This window comes from Hippoglossus hippoglossus, chromosome 8 (genome assembly GCF_009819705.1).
Source record: "Hippoglossus hippoglossus isolate fHipHip1 chromosome 8, fHipHip1.pri, whole genome shotgun sequence".
Lineage (NCBI taxonomy): Eukaryota > Metazoa > Chordata > Actinopteri > Pleuronectiformes > Pleuronectidae > Hippoglossus > Hippoglossus hippoglossus.
The window spans coordinates 6,937,692-6,951,370 of record NC_047158.1 but is presented as its reverse complement, the minus strand read 5'-3'; positions in this window follow the sequence as shown (position 1 = coordinate 6,951,370).

The following is a 13,679-nucleotide window of genomic DNA, read 5'->3' as shown; positions in this document are numbered from 1 at the left end:
CAAGCTCGTGTCTATAATCTCTGCATTGTGGGGACAGCATCCAAAGAGAAGCAGCTGCAAATGTGCTGTGTCCCAGAAAACACAGTAGCTCTATACCGCCTCAAAAAAATGTATCAATAACGTGATAGAAAAAAAACAAGTCTTACATTATTTATTTGCTCGCTGCTTTCGATGCATCAAGTTTGCTTGTTTCAGCCTGGAATGGGCGGTTTCACCCACAAGACAGTTTCCATTTGGGGGTTGAAGTATTTGCATCGAGACACCTCCTTGCCCCCCCTAATGAGCCACGCCATGGAGGATAATGAGGAGGCTCCTTTTTCTCCCATGGACAATGAGAAGAGCAGACTTCCCTTTGGATGATTTGAAACCTGGCAGCCAGAAACCCCTCCAGAGGAAATCTCATTAAATGCTAAAATGGCATGCGAGCTAACCCCTACCTGCATCAGTGCACCTTTTGAATATGTCATCCCGCTTTTTCCCAGGAACATGTTCTATCACGGAGCATCGCACTTCAAGCTGTGTCTCTAAATTAAAAGATGTTACAGAAAGATTGATTTATTTAGTCTGCAGAGGCACGTTGGTATTTTCCTGTGTCGCCGCCGTGCTGCTTCATGCTTGATGTAATACAACCCACAAGCTCTGTGCCATACTAATGAAAGGTTCCCCATCCATTAAAGGAGCCACGTATTCTTTAGGAAAGATGGACTAACGCGGCCGCACATGCACAACTACTGTATGTACACCCAAACCACTAACCGACGTGAAAACCTTTCCCCCTCACCTCATTTCCTTTGGGTCCGTTGAGCATGTGCTGCTTGCCTTTCCTTCAGAAAGGTCAAGTGCAGAACAGGTCTCCAGGCGTGCACTCAACTAATTAAGTAGCAGTGGTGGAAAGTGCGTACCTGCCGCAGGGATACCGCAGCGGTCGGTAGCCACCCTCTGGGGGAACGCATAGATTGTTTCACATGCAAGCGAGGTAGAGATTTGCATAGCATTGCTCTCATGCAAAACATAAAAGAGCTCTACGCCGTGGCAGGAGAAGAATACGTACGGCGGTAAAAACATACTCTCTCGTTAGTTTCTTTTCCTGTTTGCAAGCACAAATCAAAGAAAATGTTCAGTAATTGAAATACGACACTTCTGCCTTTTGAAACTTTAATCAAGGCCAGGAAATGAAGCTGCGGAATCTAATTTTGTCAGATTGTATCTCATTAAAGCAAATGTTCCCTGACAAGAACTTTGATGCAACTCACTTGAACTTTGATTCCGCTCACAATATTTCCTCGCTTTCGTTTTTGATCAATGACAACTGCTGTTATTCAATGATTCTTATAATCAAGAACTATTTCTTTGTGGTTTTACTTTTCTATCAGACCACATTGGTTGACGTCCATTTTCCCACTGCAGCAGTATCCGGCACATGCGGGTCATCCGCTAAACCACATTATATTCCGATGGCATTTTGCCGGAGAAGAAAGCTGAAACTGGAAGACAAATGATAACGTAAAACAACTGTTATGGAGGCTGCAGTTTTGCAATTCAAACAAGTTTTTTCAGTGTTGGCTGAGGGCTGGACTCTGCCCGCTGCCTTCCATTTAAATGTGGGATCACAGAGGAAGTCATTTCAGTGCACAGGACTGCGCCCGAGGGAGCCCCAGAGGAAAAGAAGGGGCACGCAGTGATAACAGACACCCTCTCCAGGACGCCTGATAAATGCAGTCAGTCTGAGTCTGTAACTTAGATAATTAAGCTCTTATTCAACTGAGGGATTGTGCCCAACAGCAAGTTCAGGAGAGCAGAACACAATAAGGATCTCAGCCAAATGACTTCCACTTCCACAAACTTTCACCACTTTTGTCACTCTCGCCAAACCCCGCTGGCCTCATGCAGCTATAAGCGGCTCAAGATTAGAGATCCTGAAGCTTTTAAAAATCCCAGCAGGTGGTGGAAATCATTGGTACTTCAGTCTGAACAACACTAAGAGTTTCACTTAACCACTAATGGGAAAGTATCGAGTATTACCGCGAGTCACTGAACAGTAACTTCCACATAGACACGAGTTCCACCATCATACATTTCAAGGGCACAGGGGTCTTTGCTTATATTGGCTTTTATTTATTTGTGATTCTGTCATCACATTAATACATGTGTAATGTGTGCAAATTCGAGATTTATAAATTAAATATAAAACAGTTGACCACCTAATATCTCTTTTACGCCAAAATTAGCAGGTTTTTGCGATTGACTCCTCCCCCATTGCCTTTTCGTGTTTTATTCCTGGTCATGTTCGATGTTGCAAACGTCTCTTTGTGCTGCATCTTGCACGATATGAAGAAAAAATAGCTAATGCATGTTGTTCCCAAGATGTAAAAAAAATATAAGTTCGTGGCTATTTTCACATGGCAACACCCAGAAGTTTAATGCAGGTGCAGCATCAGCGGCTACACGGTCAAAATAAAGTAGAAGGAGAAGTCATTTGACCCAGGAGGGAATGACGATGTATCCTTTCCTTTTGCAGACAAAATCCAGATTTTAGTGGCTGTTAATGGAAATAAGTGGGGTTTTTTTGACCAGTGGAAAAGGGGCTTTAGTTAGATGAGCTACTGAGAACATGATACAAACAAAATCTTTGCAGACTTACAGTTTTGAAACCCTCATAGTCTCTATGTTACAGTTATGTATTGTAAGAATAATGCTTCAATTTGCGTTTTTGGTCGGTACTGCACATTTGTGTTGTTAATGCAGATGTAATTTGAGAGTCATTGGCATCTCTGATGAAATGAAATCATAAATCCGTCAGTGTTTTGTGTGAATAAAATACCATCCGTGGTGTAAACATGCATTAAGGATGTGGACTGCTGATACGATGCCTCATTGACCCTTAATGTGTGGGCATTTTGGAATAAATAATGGTAAATCATTCGTAAACGTGACTCTGTGAAATTGGGGAACTAATGCCCTTACTTTGGGAAAACTGGAGACAATAATGATAGCGAGTGCAAAACCATGAGATTGCTTCTGTCTGCCTGGGATAGATTCTCAGAGGGAAATTATCATAGATCGTGGCGAAGCTCATTGCAATCACACCGGCCCTGGTTTAGTATAATGTGGCTTATCAAAGCATTTCCATTGTGTCATTACTTCCAGGCTTCCAGAGACAATGGGCTCATTCAGTCAGTATCACTTCTTCTCTTGTCTTTTACCGTCTCCTCTTTCAGAAGCCCTCAAACTGCCCCCAACCCACATAGTAAATATTTTAGGATATTTCCTGCTCACTCCAGCCGGCTCTCTGCTCTGATTTCACTTACTCATTCAATTTTGCCATTTGAGTTTGTATGCCTGTAAATGAAGAAATGATAATCTGCATGTGCAAAAAAACCAAGTCTTAAAAAGGAAAACTGATATTAGATTTATTTTTTTACAGAGGGTTGTGAAGGTCTCCTGCAAACTTTGCGGCAGCATTATGTGACTGACATTTCTGTGAAATTGGAGCGATAACACGTTCAGAAATCTTCCCGATGGAAAGTGTTAAACTTGATACCGCTCCTCTATCTGTCATTTAAAATAAATGGTGAGTAATTTACCTCAGCAAAAAGACGGGAAACTGGGAAGCGGCTAGCCAATCAATCAATAACCCTTTATATCCTTTTGGCACTTTTCCTCTAATTGTTGAAGGATTCTTTTAAATGTGCTATAATGTAAGTATCTTTTATAAAGCCAGCATTAGCATTCATGACGGTTGACCTTCCACCAGCCTACTTACCTGAGGAAAAGTTAATTTCTAAGAGCTGCCTCCCGTGATGGAAAGCAACAGCAATGTTACGTTTTGTTTTGCCTCGATTTCTTCTTCTTTGCCACCAAATATGGTGTCTTGCAGGGGCCAGGGGGGTGGACAAGCAAGTGATATTTCAACATGTTTGATATAAAACACAAATGTGCATTAAACAACATTTGAACAGTCAATCAAAAATTATTTTAATGAAATTTGCTTTGTTTGCACAGAAAGAGTGCAGGAATAAATGGAATAGAGAGGAGAAAATGTATCAACGTACAGCACAGAAAGTTTGTAATTTCAAAATAAGAGTGGGTGAAATTGGAAAGTTCTTAACATCATTACGAGCTTAGTTATACTGTCCCCAAGAAAAAGAGGCAACACTAAATTATATCCTGACCGGTCAACATGAATGTATGATAAGATTAATCCAGTCCCAGTATTTTAAATATGAGCTACATGTGCTCGTTGGCTTTAAATTTTTCCGTTTGTTACACGTTTTGGCCATAACCCAATCATTGATATTCTGGGAGACATTCTACCTTTGGCAAATATCAAATATTTTTGCTGTCAGAGAATGATTACCACCCCAAAGTCGAGCAATGTGATCTGTCATCATTCTGTCATCACTGACACAGACGGTAAGACACTCTTTCAAAATGATGTGCTGGAAGAGACAATAACTGAAAAATGGTGTGTGAATGCACCTTTAAAACATAAATCTACAAGCCTGTCATCTTCGTGATAAATTGCTGAAAATCACCCACTCAACATTTACCTCCGATTTTAACAGTCCTCCTCTGGTGGAAGCACTGTAATTTACATCTGAATGACTTCACACACACCCTCAAAATCTGAGAAGAAAAAAAAAAAAGAGTAAAAGACATAACAGGTCTCATCTGTTCTGTCAGCCTGCAAAATGGGCACAGCCTAATGGTGTGAGGTTGGCAGAGAGACTCTAAAGCTATATGGAGGCAACAAAAGAATCAATCTGAAATGCATGACAAGTTGCACTACATGGGCTCAAAATGTAAGAGGATTATTAATGTTTGCTGACTTAACTGGGACTTGCACTGAGCTCCACTGGAATTGTCAGCCTTTGTGTTTCACAGCATCAAAGTTGTTTGACTACTGACTCATTAAAACCGGTCCATCACCAATATTCACTCTGATCCAATTCAGTCAAACATGGCATAGCTCCATGCACAGAAAGTATGCTATGCACTATTAGACAACTGGTTGGTCTGCTTTGCTAATGAAACGACACTGAGATCCGAGTTCATACTGTAATAATTCATTTGAGGACATGTTCAGTTACAGTGAGCGATTACAGAGACCTTTGTGAACCCGTCAGTAAATAAATATTGTACATGCAGAGACAGAAATCGCACTGCAGGGCTGCACGCTGGCCCTCGATTTCCAGATACTGTGAAATGAACTGTTACAATCACAGTTTAATCTCGTGTTTTAATCCTTCGCATCTCAGTTTTATTTAATTGTTCCTCTCTGATTTCTATTTCTAATTCTCTTTGCGTTTCACATCTATAAAAAGTGCTTCATAAATTTCCTTGCAATGGTATGGGTTTTAAACGAATTTCCATTCCCTGTGTCATCTGTGAGCATCGAATGATGACCTACCACAAAGTGTCAAGAGAAAGCATGTGCAATTCTGTTTGCTGCCGCCTTTTTTTCCGTTTGTCAAAGTCACGCTGGTGCTTTGACACATATCGTTGGTTGACTTTGAAGTGAATGTCTTATTCTTTTAGACATGCCAACGCTTCCGCGCCTCTTCAAGGCGCTGAAGCTGAAAGTTTCTCAACGTGTTTTTCTCTCGCTCAGAATAAATGACTTGTGAGCTGCATCCGGCAAGCAAGAATCGGTACAGAGGAATGTTCTGATGGCACTTCAAAGTTCAAAAACTACATGGGAGTTTTTGCCAGTGTTAGCTGTATTTGATGTACAAATCACATAATCATTATTACTGTCAGTTACTTTCAAAGGTTTTATGGTATGTTAGATTTGTTTTTTCCAACTTTTCAGACAGCTCGTGGTATCATTTCTTAGATTGGTATGAAAATACATTTTGAGCAGATAAATTCAGCCTAAAGGTTCGTGGTTTGGTTCTTCCTCTCTGTATTACTGCATGTATGGACTATTGTAATTGGAGTGTCTAGGATCCAAGAATTAAAATGAAATACTTGAGAAAACCACTGGTGATTTGTGTACTTTTATTGCATTAATACACATTCTCCAGCCCTGTGTCTCTAGTATTTTCATTCATTTTGGGAGTGATGTCTGTTTGTCTTGGCAAGAACCCTACCAATATTACAACATTGTCTAGTGGTGTTATTCTTGTCTTTACTTAAACAGACACACATGTCTACTTAGAAGAAGAGATGTTTTTTTTATTGTAGGATTTCAGGTTTTAAAATAATGCTCACATCCACAGCCCTCAAGTGCAGCAGTGGAACAAGTCTCAGTCATTTACATCACTTGCATTACAGGCTATTAACAAATATAGAAGTACATTGGCCAAATACAATTGTTAAAAGCAAAGTACGGACATAAATGTTTCCTCCTTTCTCTTTAGGCGGAGAACACGATAGAGCAAATAAAGGGTCTGATGTGGGTGAACGGATATGATGCATGCGGGGCCAAGCAAATACAGTGATTCCCCGCTGCTTGATAAATGCTCTGGAAACGGATAGTGGCCTTTCAGAAATCCCAGAATGCTGTCATGCATTCTTGCACTGAGGAGAGTTGAGCCTCTTTGCCAAAGACTCCCAAGACAAAACGATATGTCAGAACCGTGGCCCCTCGTGGTTTATCATGCAAAGGTCACACATATCGCTGCGCCGAGGCCCTGATGAGCATCCAAAGAGGGGCCGTGTTAAGTCGACAGGAACTGCAGTTTAACACAGAGCTTCAGTTTGGTTTAGATTATTAAAAAACACTTCTCATCCTTCAAATCGTGATATCAACCCGTAGTTCACCTTGTAATATACAGACTTGTACTGATCTTAAAATAGGCTGGAAATCTTATTTGCTCTTTTCCTTGATATGGCCAGCCAACTAAATCACAGACGACACACTACGGCAACATCCACATTATTATATGTTAGTTTTAAAATACACGACTTTCGCTTTAGGGACTTTTAGACTTTTTTAAATTTTAAATGGAGTTTGCATCTTCTCCCCATGTCTGTGTAGGTTTTCTCCAGGTACTCCGACTTCCTCCTGCACGTCCAACAGCATGCAGATTAGTGTTATGTTAATTTAAGACTCTAAATTGACCGTAGATGTGACTGGTTGTTTGTCGCTGCATGTTGGCTCTGTGATTCGCTGGTGACCTTTCCACGGTGTAACCCCGCCTCTCGCCCAATGTCAGCTGGGATTGGCTCCTGCTCCCTAAAGGATCGTCCACACAATGATTAAGCCCGTGAAATACAGACTTTTGGAAACATTGCAGCTTTTGGATGACACCGTCTCTTACATTCGCTTCCAGTCAAAACTTCCAGTCACAACTCGACTACCAGTGAATGCAAAGAACTACTAAACCATACTCCCAGAAACAGTTGTGGTTCTTGTCGTGGGTCCAGGGAAATGCACACTTCTACTTTTCCCCGTAGCTTTTCCTTCATTCAACTGTACGTGAATGGTGATGTGATCTTCAGGTGTGTTAGCACTGACAGAAATGATTTCTAATCAAGCTCTAAAACACTTTACTGGATGGAAATCGAAAAACACTATTTTCAAACCTACCAACTGAAACAGTGACATTTTCACGCTTCGTCTCACAGTCACACAGAATGTTAAAAATAATACTTCCGAGGCATCCCATGAGACAAGGCATTATTTGAAGGGGTTTCGTCACCAAACACATTTTTTTACATAGAAAGTTACCAGGAGTCCCACAGTAACTAATCATCCTCTTACTTTGGGTGCGATTTGCTGAAAACTGTCTCATTTGTTGTTTTTTCAGATGTCAGAGAAGCTTCTGATAATCAACAGAACTGATTATAAACAAGTTTCCCTGAGAACCACCAAGTGAAGCACTGCGTCGACTTCTTCTCCGGTTTGACTGTGAGGAATGTCCTTCTATTCAAATATGAAAGAAGTCTCAAGGACAGCCTTCTTCACTCTGTACAATATACAGAAAATAGAAATATCCTCAAGAAGTCACTGAAAAAACGAATCCATGTATTTGTTACGTCTAGACCGGAAAATCCTTATTATCAGGATGTCTCAATGACTCCCACACTAATATCTTAGTGCAGTGTAGGTTAAGGTGAAGGAATAATTGAAGGTGTATGTTTTTGTTACAAATCTGTATTGTTTTACTGTCTCAGTCATTCTAACAAAATCGTATGAATGTGTAGCGCAACAGGGGAAATATGAATTATATCTGTTTTATCATTTTGTGTTTTGTTTATACTTGTCTATCTTTTCTATCTATTCCCTGGTATCCTCTTATGTTATTGACAGACTGTTGATGTACACCTGCAGTCCTTGTCGAGGATTACTCCACTCCCTGTAAAATCCATAATAGTCTTCAAAATCCTTCTCCATACATATAAAGCCCTTAGGACCAAGCTCCATTGTGTCTCAGAGTCTCCATAAGTTGAATGGGAAGCAGAGACTTTCGTTACCAGGCTCCTCTCCTGTGGAACCAGCCCCCGGTTTGGAGGCAGACATCCTCTCTGCAGACTTGACTCTTTCCTCGTTGAATAAACAGGTGAGCCGTGAACCATCCCTTACTTATGCTGCTATAGGTCTAGACAGCTGGGGGAACATTATCTCCCTCTTCCCCATTAGTAACCCATACTACATGTCGTCAGCTTTGTGCTGTCTCTCTCATTCTGCAGGTTTCTCTGACTCCAGAGCTGCAGGATCCAGATCTGACACTACTATGCAACTATTAGCAGTAGTAAACTGTAGAACATCAATCCATCTGCATCAGGGAATTGATTTTTCTTTCTTAAATTTGGTTTGGCTGATATTGGGGTATCTTGCACACAATATAAAGAATGAAAAGATATTTGTAAAAAAAAAAATATATATATATAGGTCTCCATCTATTCCCTTTCTCACCATCTTTTTCCACTCTCCCCCTCATTTCTACTTGGTTGAGGAAGAGGGCCGCTCTGTCTGCTTCTTTTGGATGTTTTTTCTCTCTCTGCTGTGTTTTCTGAATTGAATTGAAATAATTCAATTGAACCGTGTTCTGTCTCATCGAAGGACATGGGGGGTTACCATGAGACATTGAAGGTCGATATTTTTTACAGATTACCAAACATCGCACTCACACTATCTAAACAGGAGAGACAGTATTTTAATACAAAATACGAACATCATTAACAATATGTAGGACATTTGTAGAAAATTTGAATTACATGGACAAGGTGCAGTGCATTACCATGCCATATATAATGCAATTGTGAATATATATATTGCCACATATTCACAATTGCATCACATATACACTTTGAAGCAGACAGGACAGACAGTGCAGAGTGAAGGACTGATTGGATCCGGAACAGGCAAGTGGAAAAACTGCAAACAAATATCAAATGCTTGCATAGTTTTGAATCCCCATCATCAAATTATAACCAGTGCATACAAGAATAAATAGTGCAACGTTTGTAAGACGCCATCGCCGCACTATTCAAAGTGTATTAGAGGATGATAATGCACTGCAGGGCTTACGAAATGTCACTGAATCAGCAATGTTTGAAATCAGGAGCCTTCTGCGGAACTGCCTTAAACTTCAAAGGGAATCAGTGGCGCACTGTAGTTTTTGATCATTGGAGACAATTGATCTTTAGTGTTCAAAGAATATTTATACTTCAGGCCTCCCTGAGAAACATTTCAAACAAGCTGCCAGGGAATGTGTGATTGTAATATCAATGCCTAGAGAGATGCAAATAACTCAGTCCCCCCCCCCCCGGTTGATGTACATTACAGTATGTGCTGGTATTTGTCTCCTTCCCTCCCACTTACCAAGCCGTTTCGATGTATAGTAGCAGGTAGTCCCAGGCTGTGTGAGATCAAATCAGTGGAATGAACACTTGGTAATAGTGGCAGGTACAGTTAGTGCTATAAAGGTGATGGGGACGATCTGTGTTTCTAAAATCCAATTACTCACATTACAGGTAGATTGATCCCTGCAGCTCTGGCAAATCAGCAATGTTCATGTTTTGTGATCGCTTCCATAAATGAGCTAAAGATTTTGTGTTCACAATATTCATAAATATTTGAATGTACAAGGCTCCTGGGTTCTATTGCAGCAACACATAGCAGGTGGTTGTTTAAATTAAAAAAAACTTTTAAAGTGCACGCTCCACGCTCTGTATATGTTATATTCCTTTTTCCTCGTGGGTTCTGGTGCTTTTCCCTTCATCTGATATCTTGTCTCCCATTAATTTCTTACTCCTCTGTGTGTTTCTGTGTGTTGGTGGGCGTGGCTTCCAGTTCCCTGCCTCCTTCTAATCTTTGTGTGCAGGCACCTGCAGGTCCACTCACCTGTGTCCACTCCGGTCTCAAGAGCATGTCAGGGGACTTTGTGGACCCCAGGCAAAGTACATACTAATACTAATAGTTAAGTCGTAAATCAAGTGCAAATCTGCACTACTATCCCTGACACATGTGAGCATTCAGACAATCTGGTCACCATTCTACTTTACATTGCCAATTAAAGTGCAGCAGTGGTGCGTGCCAAAATTCTGTGTTGAACTTTTTGTCTTTGGACCCTTAGAGGACAGTTTTTGGACTTCTGATGTGTTTGGACCTTTTTATTGGACTGAATGATTTCTTTGTGGATCTTATGTTGGACTCATTGTGTTTATGTTATTCAACTTTGCTGTTTTCCTTGTGTATTTCCTGTTTTATTTTTGAAACTTCTGTCCTCATGTTTCTCTCTTACTTTAGTTCCTGTCTTTGTCTGGTTTCCCTCCTTTGTTGACGAGCTGCTCCGCCTCCATCAGTTTCACCTTTGTCTCGTTATCTTTGTGTATTTAACCAGTTCCTCTTGTCAGTTTCTCGTCAGTGTGTCTGTGTCTGTTCCTCCTTGTGATTATTCCTTGTGTGCTTGTTTTTGACCTTGCTTTTTTTCTCCTTTGTGTTTTGGACACCTCAACCTTATTTTACTGCCCACCTGTACACCTATCCTCAGGTTAACAGGTCAAACTCTGTTTCATCTGACCGTGTGGGACATTTGGGTTCTCACCTAATTCTAGATGTGAAACCCTGTTGCATTCAGCTGTTTGTCTGCATGCTTCGTTCAGATTGTTTTCCTGGAAAATAGTTTGCATTTGTCCTACTCTCACCTAACCTGCCCACCCTGAAAATAAATACAGAACCCCAGCTGATCCGGTTTGAATTTCACATCAATTCCTTTCAAAACATCATATAGTAAGGGTGTGTCTCCTGCTTCACTTATCCCCTTTCTATTGTTGTACTAAGGGGGCTGCACATATTGACCAGAGGATTTTGTTCTTTGGCTCGTGTTGTCAGAATCGTAAACTTAGATCTCCTCCAAAGACAGTCATGGTCTGAAGCCTTCTATCAAATAAATCACAACGCAGACATCACTGAACACCACCTGCTACAACAGCTCTCAGTGAAAATCACACCATCGTGCAGTGACTTCCGAGACAAAGAGATTTACACATAATTCTGCAAATCGCTATAACACCAAACTGTGTGAAAGTGATTTAGAGGTTGATGCATGAAGCAATTAGCTCGGGCCTTTAATGACTTAATGTTGTTGGATTAGGTTTTTTATTCATGTAAAATCAACAGCGTTTTTGTGCAAGAAATGTGGTGCTGATCAGATAAAAAAATGTACATAGTCAGATTCACAGTCCAGATAAGAACACGCGTTCCTCCACAGAGGGTCACTGATGTGAGGTCAGTTTGACTGAACCTCACTCAGACAGCAGAGTCTGTCTGGTTTTTGGCACGCGCCTGGATTTTGTTTGGAAGCTCCGGAAACCTGGCCAGCTCGCTTGTGCCAAAACCGTGACTCGACTCATGTCCAGAAACAAAGAGGCTCTGGCAACCTCGCAGACAGTTTTATCATCACTTGTCAACATGTTCAGAAAAAGGGACAGCCTGGGGCGGTTGTAAATCCACCGCACAGCCGGTGCAACAAACCCTCGCTCCAATTGGTGTGAATGAAAATGTCACACCGAGAAGAGTGTCTGAACCAAAACACTCACGAGAGTAAGCGTGATGTGTTGTCGCTCAGCTCAGCCAGTGATTTAGATATGAAATTGGAGAGAGTCCATCGAGAGTGCACTGGCCCCTTGGGTTCAAATAAGAAAAATCTGCAGATCCGGTGAAGATGATGTAAATCTGAGTGTAATTGAATATTTACGTGTCACACAAAACGGCCGGGAGGAACAATCACAAGGCTCTGCTGAAGGAATCAGATAGCGGCTCTCTGACTGTACAGCAGCCACATGCAGGCTGCTCATTTTCACTCGCTTCACACTTCAGATTGCACAAGCGGCGTGACTTGCAGCGATCATGATGCATTGACGTGTTAAGGTTGTTGTTTTTTTAAACTAATATAGCCCCATCAAAATCATTGTATCCTTCCTGCAGCCGACTCTCAGAGAGCAATCCAGAGGCTGAGAAGACTGGGAGTGAAAAACACGGGTCGCTTTGTTATGCACCGCGTGGCTTCACTCAGGCTGGAGAGCACAGAAAGTGGCCGTGATACTGACTGACAATACCTGATACTTAGCCTGCAGCCCCTCCAATTCTAATCTCCACACCAGGACGAGTTGGCAGGAGAGATGAAGGGAACTACTTTTTTGTATTTTTGCTCGGATTGAACACCTTTTACATTTTATTATTTGGAAATATATAAGTGGAGAAATTACATGAATGGAGAAACTAGAATGGTGCAAACCTCTGCCAAGGCCCAACAGTCTCCTTAAATTCAATCAAGCAGAATGTTCCCTGGGAAATTTGTGGAAATGTCAAAAAAATGCTGTATTTTGCAATGTTAAAGAAGAAATAATGGATCCACAGCTTTGTCAGATGTAAACCAAAATGTATTGTGTTCTTTGTCGGCCCGTGTCTCATCCATCCATCAAGTTTTGTGGAAATCTGTAACCATAACCCTGCGGTCAAACAAACATCTATCACTGATTCTCCAGAAAGTAAATATTGTGAAATGAAGCTTATCATTAACAGGAATTCAACATCCTGGGTCAGTTTCAAGCCAAATGATTTCAGTCCAAGTCTGTTTTTTCCACCAGTGAAGACATTTGCGAGTGTTAATGATGAATACTTCCTCATTGCAACTCTTTCAAACTACATTCATTCTTATTTGAATTTCCAGCGTCTGGAGGCTAATGGTCATGATCCAGTCACATCATCCAGCAAAATGAACAAAGCTGAAGAGTTTTGAGCTCCATCGTTGCATCTTATTCCAGTTCCCCAATTAACCTCCCACTCATTCAGTCCCTTGCAAATGACTTTACAGCAAATGGGCCTTGAAATTGTTTTTTCTTCTTTAGTTTAGATATTTCTCTCTTTAGATAGAAGCGCATAGAAGGTTGTGAGTAATCAATTCATGCAATAATATACCAATTTTTGAAGGGATACTAAACCTAATATGCAACATAAAAATAAATATAACTTTTAAGAAAACGTTTTATTTTTAACATACAATGAAATTGTAAGCAGATATTAATTTGTTTGTCAAAGAATTCAACTTCTTCTGTGGGCATCCTTAGTGGAAACAGGTGAAAATGTAGTCTGTAATAGTAATCAGCTGTAATAGTATAAAGTATGAGAAGTTGTCAGTGTTTTATTATTAAGAATATATCAACAAAAGTCGTATAGTGTTAAACTATGATGATTATAACAGCCATATTGAAGAAATTCATATTTC